The sequence below is a fragment of the Oncorhynchus clarkii genome, chromosome 6 (genome assembly GCF_045791955.1).
Source record: "Oncorhynchus clarkii lewisi isolate Uvic-CL-2024 chromosome 6, UVic_Ocla_1.0, whole genome shotgun sequence".
In the NCBI taxonomy this organism is placed as follows: domain Eukaryota; kingdom Metazoa; phylum Chordata; class Actinopteri; order Salmoniformes; family Salmonidae; genus Oncorhynchus; species Oncorhynchus clarkii.
The window spans coordinates 83,238,473-83,252,045 of record NC_092152.1 but is presented as its reverse complement, the minus strand read 5'-3'; the positions used below and the strand labels follow the sequence as shown (position 1 = coordinate 83,252,045).

The 13,573-nt window shown below is 43.3% G+C and overlaps 1 protein-coding gene across 1 annotated transcript in view; it reads right to left on the bottom strand.

Moving 5' to 3' along the window:
• LOC139412458 (D-glucuronyl C5-epimerase B-like) overlaps nt 1-8,903 on the bottom strand; it is a 58,271-nt gene extending 49,368 nt beyond the window's left edge. Inside the window, exon 1 of the mRNA XM_071159246.1 lies at nt 8,748-8,903. The gene's annotated coding sequence lies outside the window, so the exon portion shown is untranslated. The remainder of the gene's footprint in view (nt 1-8,747) is intronic.
• Nucleotides 8,904-13,573: the final 4,670 nt, after the last annotated feature.

Here is a 13,573-nt window from a genome sequence, read left to right as displayed (position 1 = left end):
GCTTATTTCATGCCTGTCTCAAAATACAGCACTGCCCCTTTAAGACAAAACAAAAAAGCTCTTTACCTGACTCTCTTTTCAAAGATTTATAGAAATGCATGTGTTTTGTGCTCTTGGAGGAAGCAATCACTCCCCATTGCTGACTACAAAAAATTGTGTAACTTGGCTAACTCACTAACTAGCAAAAGATATAAACAAAATGTGTACAAAACAAAAGCATTTACTCATGACTGATCATGCTGTAAACACAGTCCAGCTCAAAGTAAATGGCACACATCCATATATGGCAACAGTCTATTTGCATATAGGCCTACTGCAGCACAGGTATGTGTAGAGTACAGGTTAAGTAGTGCATGTCAATGCAATAGAATCCTACTCCGATGCGTTCTGCCGACAGCAAAAGTATTTTGTTTTGGGTAGTGTTGCATTGAAAGTGACCACCGTTATGTTTGGAGGAAAAAGGGGGATGCTTGCAAGCTGAAGAACACCATCCCAACCGTGAAGCACGGGGGTGGCAGCATCATGTTGTGGGGGTGCTTTGCTGGAGGAGGGACTGGTGCACTTCACAAAATAGATGGCATCATGAGGCAGGAAGATGGTGAATATATTAAAGCAACATCTCAAGACATCAGTGAAAGCTTGGGTCTTCCAAATGGACAATGACCCAAAGCAGACTTCCAAAGTTGGGGCAAAATGACTTAAGGACAACAAAGTCAAAGTATTGGAATGGCCATCACAAAGTCCTGAACTTAATCCTATAGAAAATGTGTGGGGAGAACTGAAAAAGCGTGTGCGAACAACGAGGCCTACAAATCTGTCTCAGTTACACCATCTCTGTCAAGAGGAATGGGCCAAAATACACACAAATTATTGTGGGAAGCTTGTGGAAGGCTCCCCAAAACATTCGGCCCAAGTTAAACAATGCTACCAAATACTAATTGAGTGTATGTAAACTTCTGACCCACTGGGAATGTGATGAAATAAATAACATTTAAATAAATCACTCTACTATTATTCTGACATTTCACTTTCTTAAAATAAAGTGGTGATCCTAACTGACCTAAAACAGAGAGTTTTTACTAGGATTAAAATGTCAGGAATTGAGAAAAACTGAATTTAAATGTATTTGGCCAAGGTGTATGTAAACTTCCGACTTCAAATGTATATGGCCAATATACCACGGCTAAGGGCTGTTCTTACGCACGACGCAACGCAGAGTGCCTGCAGACAGCCCTTAGCCGTGGTATATTGGCCATATACCACAAACCTCTGAGATGCCGTATTGCTAGTATAAACTGGTTACCAATGGAATTAGAGCAGTAAAAATAAATAAGTTCTCATACCCATGGTATATTGTCTGATATACCACGGCTGTCAGCCAATCAGCATTCAGTGTTTGAACCCCGAATTCAGGGTTTGATCACAACAGTAATAGATATGTTGTTGTATTACTTGTTTAAATAATTTGCTGATGGTGCGTGCATCTGATGGTCATTCACAGCGGAGGGCGAGAGCAGCAGACTGAGGGTCCGCCTCTCAACACCCCTCCACTTTCCCTTTCCTACACTGACCAAAATGTTGACATTGCTAAGTAAGAAATGAAACATGAACTCAGTCATAAAAACAGCAGCTCTTTGCTGTACTCATTGAGTCTCTCTCATGGTTTTACACATCTTGAAATCTCACAGTACCAACGTTGCTTCAGCTTTCTATAATGCCTGCTGCGTTACTGCAGACACGATCATCTGGGCCAACTGATTTGGACAGCGGTAGGTCTGAGCCAACTGATTGGACAGCGGTAGGTCTGAGCCAACTGATTGGACAGCGGCAGGTCTGAGCCAACTGATTGGACAGCGGCAGGTCTGAGCCAACTGATTGGACAGCGGCAGGTCTGAGCCAACTGATTGGACAGCGGCAGGTCTGAGCCAACTGATTGGACAGCGGTAGGCCTTTAGTGCACTTGATTTGCTCTCTGGGCCCGCCGGGAAGGGAGAGTTTGTACCTACAGTCACATGAAATGGTTCAAAATGGCAACCTTTCCCCTACCCGGGTGCACCTACCACCAACAGCAGGAGACAAATAAATAAAAAATAGGAACAAGGATTTATCGTTGGGGTTTTTACAGAAATGTTTGAAGGTCGACTAGGAATGCCTTGGAGATTGACCAATCGATCGACCGGTTGGTGACCACTGCTCTAGAAAGTTGAGTGAAGTTTAATCTCAAGCTACTCTCTGCAGGCTGATATTTCTGCACTGCAGTCCCAGGGAGCTGCGTGTCTCGGGGCTACTGCGTGTGCGCGCACAGCTTAGAGGGAACATTGGCTGCAGCAGAAATCTCAAATTAAACTCTAAACCCAATGAGCCATTTATGCATCACATTTCTAGAAAAGATGTAGTCCCCGGGTCTTTTCAAAAGTGCTTATGAATGAAAAGGCATTTCCACTGATGAGTCTCTTTTGGAAGTCTGAATAGCAACTGATGCACTGTTCCTTTGAGCATCAGCTAGCTCTGCACTTCAATCACAGAAAGAATAATTCAAGAATGTATGACAAAATGTGCTGATGAAGGACACTCATTGAAGAGAGGGCTTTGAAATGGGTTTGGAAGGACACGTAAACTACAAATCACAGTCGCTGACTGACAAAAGTGCACACTGCCAAGGCCAAACCATGGAGGCTTTCTTGGCATATACAGTGCCTAAAGAACATATTCAGAAATATATATATAACACAAGTGTTCAACAACCGGAGTTAGAATCACCTTTGGCAGCGATTACAGCTGTGAGTCTTTCTGGGTAAGTCTAAGAGCTTTCCATACCTGGATTGAACAATATTGCCATACTATTATTTATTTTTAATGGTTTAAGCTCTATCAAGTTGATTGTTGATTATTTTTAAGTCTGCCATTTATCCGGAGGCTGCATTCATTGTAGCTGGGGATTTTAACAAGGCTAATCTGAAAACAAGACTCCCTAAATTTTATCAGCATATCGATTGCGCAACCAGGGGTGGAAAGACCTTGGATTATTGTTACTCTAACTTCCGCGACGCATATAAGGCCCTGCCCCGCCCCCCTTTCGGAAAAACTGACCACGACTCCATTTTGTTGATCCCTGCCTACAGACAGAAACTAAAACAAGAGGCTCCCACGCTGAGGACTGTCCAACGCTGGTCCGACCAAGCTGACTCCACACTCCAAGACTGCTTCCATCACGTGGACTGGGACATGTTTCGTATTGCGTCAGACAACAACATTGACGAATACGCTGATTCGGTGTGCGAGTTCATTAGAACGTGCGTTGAAGATGTCGTTCCTATAGCAACGATTAAAACATTCCCTAACCAGAAACCGTGGATTGATGGCAGCATTCGCGTGAAACTGAAAGCGCGAACCACTGCTTTTAATCAGGGCAAGGTGTCTGGTAACATGACCGAATACAAACAGTGCAGCTATTCCCTCCGCAAGGCTATCAAACAAGCTAAGCGTCAGTACAGAGACAAAGTAGAATCTCAATTCAACGGCTCAGACACAAGAGGCATGTGGCAGGGTCTACAGTCAATCACGGACTACAGGAAGAAGTCCAGCCCAGTCACGGACCAGGATGTCCTGCTCCCAGGCAGACTAAATAACTTTTTTGCCCGCTTTGAGGACAATACAGTGCCACTGACACGGCCTGCAACGAAAACATGCGGTCTCTCCTTCACTGCAGCCGAGGTGAGTAAGACATTTAAACGTGTTAACCCTCGCAAGGCTGCAGGCCCAGACGGCATCCCCAGCCGCGCCCTCAGAGCATGCGCAGACCAGCTGGCCGGTGTGTTTACGGACATACTCAATCAATCCCTATACCAGTCTGCTGTTCCCACATGCTTCAAGAGGGCAACCATTGTTCCTGTTCCCAAGAAAGCTAAGGTAACTGAGCTAAACGACTACCGCCCCGTAGCACTCACTTCCGTCATCATGAAGTGCTTTGAGAGACTAGTCAAGGACCATATCACCTCCACCCTACCTGACACCCTAGACCCACTCCAATTTGCTTACCGCCCAAATAGGTCCACAGACGATGCAATCTCAACCACACTGCACACTGCCCTAACCCATCTGGACAAGAGGAATACCCATGTGAGAATGCTGTTCATCGACTACAGCTCGGCATTCAACACCATAGTACCCTCCAAGCTCGTCATCAAGCTCGAGACCCTGGGTCTCGACCCAGCCCTGTGCAACTGGGTACTGGACTTCCTGACGGGCCGCCCCCAGGTGGTGAGGGTAGGCAACAACATCTCCTCCCCGCTGATCCTCAACACTGGGGCCCCACAAGGGTGCGTTCTGAGCCCTCTCCTGTACTCCCTGTTCACCCACGACTGCGTGGCCACGCACGCCTCCAACTCAATCATCAAGTTTGCGGACGACACAACAGTGGTAGGCTTGATTACCAACAGCGACGAGACGGCCTACAGGGAGGAGGTGAGGGCCCTCGGAGTGTGGTGTCAGGAAAATAACCTCACACTCAGCGTCAACAAAACTAAGGAGATGATTGTGGACTTCAGGAAACAGCAGAGGGAACACCCCCCTATCCACATCGATGGAACAGTAGTGGAGAGGGTAACAAGTTTTAAGTTCCTCGGCATACACATCACAGACAAACTGAATTGGTCCACTCACACAGACAGCATTGTGAAGAAGGCGCAGCAGCGCCTCTTCAACCTCAGGAGGCTGAAGAAATTCGGCTTGTCACCAAAAGCACTCACAAACTTCTACAGATGCACAATCGAGAGCATCCTGGCGGGCTGTATCATCACCGCCTGGTACGGCAACTGCTCCGCCCTCAACCGTAAGGCTCTCCAGAGGGTAATGAGGTCTGCACAACGCATCACCGGGGGCAAACTACCTGCCCTCCAGGACACCTACACCACCCGATGTCACAGAAGGCCATAAAGATCATCAAGGACATCAACCACCCGAGCCACTGCCTGTTCACCCCGCTATCATCCAGAAGGCGAGGTCAGTACAGGTGCATCAAAGCTGGGACCGAGAGACTGAAAAACAGCTTCTATCTCAAGGCCATCAGACTGTTAAACAGCCACCACTAACATTGAGTGGCTGCTGCCAACACACTGACACTGACTCAACTCCAGCCACTTTAATAATGGGAATTGATGGGAAATGATGTAAATATATCACTAGCCACTTTAAACAATGCTACCTTATATAATGTTACTTACCCTACATTATTCATCTCATATGCATACGTATATACTGTACTCTATACCATAGACTGTATTCTTATGTAATACATGTATCACTAGCCACTTTAAACTATGCCACTTTGTTTACATACTCATCTCATATGTATATACTGTACTCGATACCATCTACTGTATCTTGCCTATGCTGCTCTGTACCATCACTCATTCATATATCCTTATGTACATATTCTTTATCCCCTTACACTGTGTACAAGACAGTAGTTTTGGAATTGTTAGTTAGATTACTTGTTGGTTATTACTGCATTGTCGGAACTAGAAGCACAAGCATTTCGCTACACTCTAACATCTGCTAACCATGTGTATGTGACAAATAAAATTTGATTTGATTTGATTTTCATGCAGATGTTAAGTCAAAACTGTAACTAGGCCACTCAGGATCATTTAATGTCATCTTGGAAAGAAACTACAGTGTATATTTGGTCTTGCGTTTTAGGTTATTGTCCTTCTGAAAGGTGAATTTGTCTCCAAGTGTCTGTTGGAAAGCAGACTGAACAAGGTTTTACTCTAGGATTTTGCCTTTGCTTAGCTCTATTCTGTTTCTATTTATCCTAAAACACATCCCTAGTTCTTGACGATTAATAACATACCCATAACATGATGCAGCCACTACCATGCTTGAAAATATGAAGTGGTACTCAGTGATGTGATGGATTTGCTACAAATATAATGCCTTGTATTGAGGAATGCATGTTTTGGAATATTTATATTCTATACAGTCTTCCTTCTTTTCACTCTGTCATTTAGGTTAGTATTGTGGAGTAACTACAATGTTGATCCATCCTCAGTTCTCCTGTCACAGCCATTAAACTCTGTAACCCCTTTAAAAAGTCACAATTGGCCTCATTGTGCTATCCCTGAGTGGTTTCCTTCCTCTCCGGCAACTGAGTTTGGACGGGGGTCTGGATCGTCGCAGTGACTGACTATATTGATACACCCTCCAAAGCGTAATTATTAACTTCACCATGCTCAAAGGGATATTCAATGTCTGCTTGCTTTTTTTTTTGTATTACCCATCTACCAATAGGTGCCCTTCTTTGTGAGGCATTGGAAAACCTCCCTGGTCTTTGTGGTTGAATCTGTGTTCTGTGTTTGAAATTCACTGCTCGACGGAGAAACCTTACAGATAATTGTATGTGTGGGGTACAGAGATGACGCAGTCATTATAAAATAAATATTAAACACTATTATTACACACAGAGTGAGTCCATGCAAACGTATGTGACTTTTTAATCAAATTTTTACTCCTGAACTTATTTAAGCTTGCCATAAGAAACGGGTTGAATACTTGACTCAAGACATTCCAGCTTTTTATTTTGTGTGTGTGTGTGATATAGATATATATATATTTTTTTTTAAATGGGGGGAAAATAATGACACTCAATTTAATACATTTAAAATTCAGGCTGTAACAACAAAAAAAAAGTGTGGAAAAAGTCAAATTGTGTTAACTTTCTGAAGGCATTAGGCTTGCTAGAGCGCACAGAGCAAAGACTGCTTCTCAGAGCAGAGAGATGCAGACACACAACAGCCAAGTGGGCTGAGCCAGTGCTCAGCCAGTGCACACAAAAGCCCCAAAAAGTAACTGTATCCAAGACTGCAGTAACAGTTTGACAGAACAAAGTGAAGCTGGATGAACCTCCGTTAATTGGTGAAGAGGCTGGATAGAATAGAACTGACTGGGGTGTGTGACACTTTTTTATTTCTGAAAAGTAGTGTATTTTTTAAAGATCAGGGGAGCCAAACAAACAGCCCTCAGGGCAAAATAAGTTTGACACCCCTGTTTTAGGTTGTTTTCACACTTGGTCCCTTTCAGACGACTTTGGAGAACTCAATGCAGTTTGCAAAAAGAAAATTGTACAGTGCGAACATTCCAAAGGAACTCCGACCTCTCAAAAGAGCCCCAGACGCGAAGCGAAACCATCTGGAGAGGTGGTCTGAACTCGGTTCCTTCACTTTTTGGGGGTAATGTGAACAAAAATCTCCCCAGGTTTACATGTCGTTATTCCAGCGCCACCGTTTCCCCTGACATAACCCCTCACATTAGTGCCACGAAAGAGAGATGATGTGCAGGTTTGTGGGGGAAAATGTGCCGTTTTGGATATTGATTAGCAATTGTCAAGAATGCACAGAAATGCCCCAAAAAATGGTGGATTTTATTTCAGATAATTTTTTGCAATATATGATCTATAGGCTAAGAGAGCTTCATAGCCTGTTTATTCGATTGTGGGGGTTGAATAGTGTGAGGAGATAATATACTGTATTTGGTGAGAATCACAAACTAGGGTACAACATTTATTCTAGCTCTCAAAAGGGGCAGTACCCAACATCAGGTTTACAATTTACCATGACAGCATTATTTAATCTGCAGTTATTCTTCTGCCATTTATTATGTTACCATAATATTTACATGTTAATCGTATCTTCTGATTAAAATGATTGTCTCATCTTTTAACTAAATGCAATCTATTAGCTTCCAACAACGTAAGTAGGTATATCTAGCTGTCCAATAACACATTCTGATTGAATGGCTTTCCTGCCATTTGTAAAAACTCCGAGTGTATTGAATGAATTTTTGAAAAATATCTTGGGTCCAGTCTAAACATAGCAATGTGACTCACAAAATAGGTGAACTGGCAAAATAGTTGAGTCCTCATTCAAATGCAAGGGCAGTGTGAACACAAAGAGAACTGAGTTATTTAGATTTTTTTTTTATCCCCAGGGTTCGCTTTAAAAATGACTGAAAACACCCATAGATGAATCAGACTAGTTTTATACTATGCTAGCATAGCAAAACTCTAAAACGGGACTGAGGAGGGTGGAATCTACTTTGATTGTGGTTGGGTTGTACAGACAGGATAACTCAAGTGTTAATGTTGTACCATCTGGTAGTTAGAAATAGTTAACTAGTTTACTCGCCTAAACTCAGAAGTTCAGAGTTGAACGCATGAGAGACTGGCCACGTAGCAGGAGCTTGCTAGAATGTCAAGAGGGCATGAACACTGTTAAGGTACCCAAATGTGGCTTTCCTTCTTTTCTTTATCCCTTTACATTGAACAACATACCTAGTTAGTGTTTTTGTGCAACTTGCAAAACATATAGCTAGTTAGCTAGCTAACGTTACCCGCTGTGGCTGTACGAGTGTGTCTACAAGAAGCTAACGTAGCTGCCAGCTGATGTCTTAAAACATTGCTGGCTGGTCCACTACTGTAACGTTAGCTAACTGGCAGGCTAACGTGTACATGTAACTTCCATGCATCCTATCAAATACAATGATAGCTAGCTACTTAGCTAGCAAACAAGCTAGTACGGCAAAAATAGCAATTTCCGTCGCTATACTGTCTGAACAAGGCACTACATATGACGGTTGTCCTAACTAGCAGCTGGCTGTGTATGTGGAGAATGGAAAATTATTGCAAACAGACGTTAGCATTACATGGGCAATAATAAACATTAGAGAATGCTGAAAGACGTGTGACTTACCTGCGACAAAAGCTCAATAAATGTCCTGTTCAGTTATAGTGCTGAATATCCAGGGATGCTGAAATCAATGACTTAGATAGCTGGCTTCTCTCTGAATGTTCCTTTTCACAAGAGGCTGTATGCCTTACCTTCGCGCAACATTTAATGTGGACACACAATCGCGCATCTGCTTCTCACTGCTAGCACTCTGACACCGCGAGACAGTACGAGAGGGTGGAGATCCGACGGACCAATGAGAGGCCCCGGTGAGAAAGGCAATGGCCAATGAAATCGAAGATTGTCGGTTGTTTTTTTTGCCATTGGCAGATTCAGATATCTGACGTTAGGAGTCGCGGTTGTGCACATACACAGTCATTTTAAATGATCTGTCTGTTATTTTAACGAAATGGGATAAAAGTGTGTTTCATTCAATAGCAAAAACAGTTGTAAAAACATAAATTGTGATCATATATGGCTCTTAAAATGATCTGGTAAGGAGGTTTTGATTCATTGTGACTACAGCTATAGGCTACAAGGTATATTGTGGAATGTGGATGGATGCTACATCTCTGTATGAAAATGAGCAGAGGTGGGGTGGCTACCTGCTATCCTGAGACCAAGATCTAGTCTGTTGTATTCATATAACTAACATTGAATTTCTGCAGAATTAGACTAAACTTATGTTGAACCCTCTCAAGTGGCATTGCAATATGAGTTCTGATGTTGTCATATGAGTTCTCATGTTGTGTGATATGAGTTCAGATGTTGTGATATGAGTTCTCATGTTGTGTGATATGAGTTCTCATGTTGTCATATGAGTTTTCATGTTGTGTGATATGAGTTCAGATGTTGTGATATGAGTTCTTATGTTGTGTGATATGAGTTCTCGTGTTGTGATATGAGTTCTGATGTTGTGTGATATGAGTTCTGATGTTGTGATATGAGTTCTTATGTTGTGTGATATGAGTTCTCGTGTTGTGATATGAGTTCTGATGTTGTGTGATATGAGTTCTGATGTTGTGATATGAGTTCTCATGTTGTGTGATATGAGTTCTGATGTTGTGATATGAGTTCTCATGTTGTGTGATATGAGTTCTCATGTTGTGATATGAGTTCTCATGTTGTGTGATATGAGTTCTCATGTTGTGTGATATGAGTTCTCATGTTGTGATATGAGTTCTGATGTTGTGTGATATGAGTTCTCATGTTGTGTGATATGAGTTCTCATGTTGTGATATGAGTTCTCATGTTGTGTGATATGAGTTCTCATGTTGTGTGATATGAGTTCTCATGTTGTGATATGAGTTCTCATGTTGCTCTTTTTTGGCCTGTTTTAATTTGAGAAGAAAAAAAGTCTCAAGTCATCCCTGTTCAACATAGGCTGTGACCTGGCTGAAAACGTACATCACATTTGATTTCATGACAGCAGTACCAGAATCCCATTTTTTTTAAAGGAGCACTAGACCAATGTTTCAGTGTGTCCTTCTACTCTGCTTGTGTACAACCGGGCTGGGAGCTGTACTCATTAATTGTGCTATTTTCAGACATATTTACTCCAGATGAAACATTCACAACGTAAAAGGCGTTAAGCAAATCAATAACACATTTATTTTTGATTACTGCAGATTAGGGGACTTTGTGTGTGTGTGTGTGTCTGTGTGTGTAGACTGCAGGCTACAATTAAGCTAATGAAGCAGGTTCTCATAAGGGCATGTCTTCTTGCATTATAAAACAACAATATTTCTGGATCTGTGGTGGTGCTCAGTCATGGCAAATGCAGGTTACAAATGCTTTGTTAGCGTATAATTACGTGCTCTGCCTAATAGATCGGTCAATAGAATTGTAATCATGTGTGGAAAATGTTTATAAACAGTAAACATCATAGACAGGGTTAGGATGTATCATACACCCACCACCCTTAAAAACACACAGCCATTTGTAATTCCAATATGATTCATTTTATTCACAAAACAACAACCCTTTGAGGCCGTTGTCAAGCCCTTTCTCATGTTCATCAGCTCATACAGTGTCCTTTCATCAGGCTCCCCTACTCACCTCCATGCATTATTCACTATGTCCCCCCCCCCCCCCCCCCCCCCCCCCTCCCAGTGAAAGGGTTCCTGACCTGCGATGAAGAGCTTCACTCCACACTCAGCCTTGCATGCTGGGTAATGAGCTTTGGCCATGTGTATGGCTGGTCATGCTTTTTGGATGTGTCACTGGGGTCGGTGTCCTGGTCCACTCTGCTAAGTGAAGAAAGGAAACAGGCTGCAGGCTACAGGGTGCTGTGGGTGTTATAGGAATAACATGCCAATAGGATGCACCATTTACAAGAGTGGCTTTTTAATGGTCAGCCGAATAGTCAAAGATAGTAGCGTTGTGTATTTGTTGTTTGGATCAATGTTATTTTCAGTGTGTGTGTGTGTGTGTGTCATTTTGTGTGTGTGCGTGTGTGTGTGTGTGTGTGTGTGTGTGTGTGCTCTCCCACAGGAGTGCCTGCCCATCTCCAACATAGAGGAGGAGACAGTCTCTCAGAAGTAAACAGTCTCTCAGAAGTAAACCGTCTCTCAGAAATAAACAGACTCTCAGAAGTAAACAGTCTCTCAGAAGGAAACAGTCTCTCAGAAGTAGACAGTCTTTCAGAAGTAAACAGTCTCTCAGAAGTAAACAGTCTCTCAGAAGTAAACAGTCTCTCGGGATGTGTGTGTGTAAATTCCTATGTGTACATGTGCTACATTTTGGAGGTGTGTTTGAATGTTCCCTGCTTGTTGACAAGGAAGCTCAAATTGTGATGATTGAAATCTGGACCCAAGATGCCAGGGGTGCATTCAGTTCGGTTCAACATTTGCTAATTGCTTGACGGTTTGTACTGAATGACACATTTCCCCAAAACAATGTGCAATATGGTTGTGACCATTTTAAAACACAAAACCTGTGCAGCACATATCATTCTCAGTCATTCTCTGGGTCACCATATCCACAACATTCTTCAACTGGTCATTCAGCACGCCGTTCTTCAACTGGGTGTTCAGCACACCGTTCTTCAACTGGTCATTCAGCACACTGTTCTTCAACTGTGTGTTCAGCACACCGTTCTTCAACTGGGTGTTCAGCGCACCGTTCTTCAAATGTGTGTTCAGCACACCGTTCTTCAACTGGTCATTCAGCACACCGTTCTTCAACTGGGTGTTCAGCACACCGTTCTTCAACTGGGTGTTCAGCGCACCGTTCTTCAAATGTGTGTTCAGCACACCGTTCTTCAACTGGTCATTCAGCACACCGTTCTTCAACTGGTCATTCAGCACACCGTTCTTCAACTGGGTGTTCAGCACATCGTTCTTCAACTGGGTGTTCAGCACACCGTTCTTCAACTGGGTGTTCAGCACACCGTTCTTCAACTGGGTGTTCAGCACACCGTTCTTCAACTGGGTGTTCAGCACACCGTTCTTCAACTGGGCGTTCAGCACACCGTTCTTCAACTGGTCATTCAGCACACCGTTCTTCAACTGGGTGTTCAGCACACCGTTCTTCAACTGGGTGTTCAGCACACTGTTCTTCAACTGGGTGTTCAGCACACCGTTCTTCAACTGGGCGTTCAGCACACCGTTCTTCAACTGGGCGTTCAGCACACCGTTCTTCAACTGGGTGTTCAGCACACCGTTCTTCAACTGGGCATTCAGCACACCGTTCTTAAACTGGGCGTTCGGTACAGTTTCCTTTGAATTCAACGTTGCACACCGTTCTGTCAAACTGAACGCACCCAGCTGCATAATAATGAGTATGTAACTTTGCACTAATACAGGGGGGGAAAACGACACAAGAAGGAGGGCAGAAGGAATTAAGTAGGTCTATCTTGTTTTGGGAGAGGATGTGAGTGGAAAGTTGTTAAAACCACAGAGGACATTTCGGCACCTAATCACATTTCCTGGCAACCACGTTCTCGATTCCCTCATCCAGGAACATGCAGAATGTTATTGAAATTAATAAGCTTAGTGTTTTTATCCCTGTCCCTATGCACAGAGGCTGATGTCTGGCACTACCCAGGTAGCTACTTCGAATGAAAAATATGCTCAAACACATGGTGGATATTATTCCATAGTAGTGTCAAAAAGCAGCATTCACAACACTGATATGAGCTTTATATACACATCCAGCTTTACAGTACTTATAACTGCACTGCCAAAATTAGGAATTAGCGTCTTATTAAAAAAATAATACGTTTGGATGAAGATACTAGATGTGGACTGAAGAAGTTACATGCATATGCTCATACTACAGGTTTAGGCATAAATATGTTATTATTAGGTTGATCAAGGAAGCGAAGGTAACCTGCCTAAATGATTACCGCCCCGTAGCACTCTTGTTGGTAGCCATGAAGTGCTTTGAAAGGCTGGTCATGGCTCACATCAACAGCATCCTCCAGGATACACTAGACCCACACCAATTCGCATACCGCCCCAACAGATCCACAGATGGCGCAATCTCAATCGCACTCCATCCTGTCCTTTCCTACCTGTACAAAAGGAACACCTATGTGAGAATGCTGTTCATTGACTACAGCTCAGAGTTCAACACCATAGTGCCCACGAAGCTCATCACTAGGCTAAGGACCCTGGGACTTAACACCTCCCTCTGCAACTGGATCCTGGACTTCTTGACGGGCCGCCCCCAGGTGGAAAGGGTAGGCAACAACACGTCTGCCACGCTGATATTCAACACTGGGGCCCCTCAGGGGTGTGTACTTAGTCCCCTCCTGTACTCCCTGTTCACCCAATACTGCATGGCCAAACACAACTCCAACACCATCAATAAGTTTGCTGACGACACAACAGTGTTGCCTGATCACC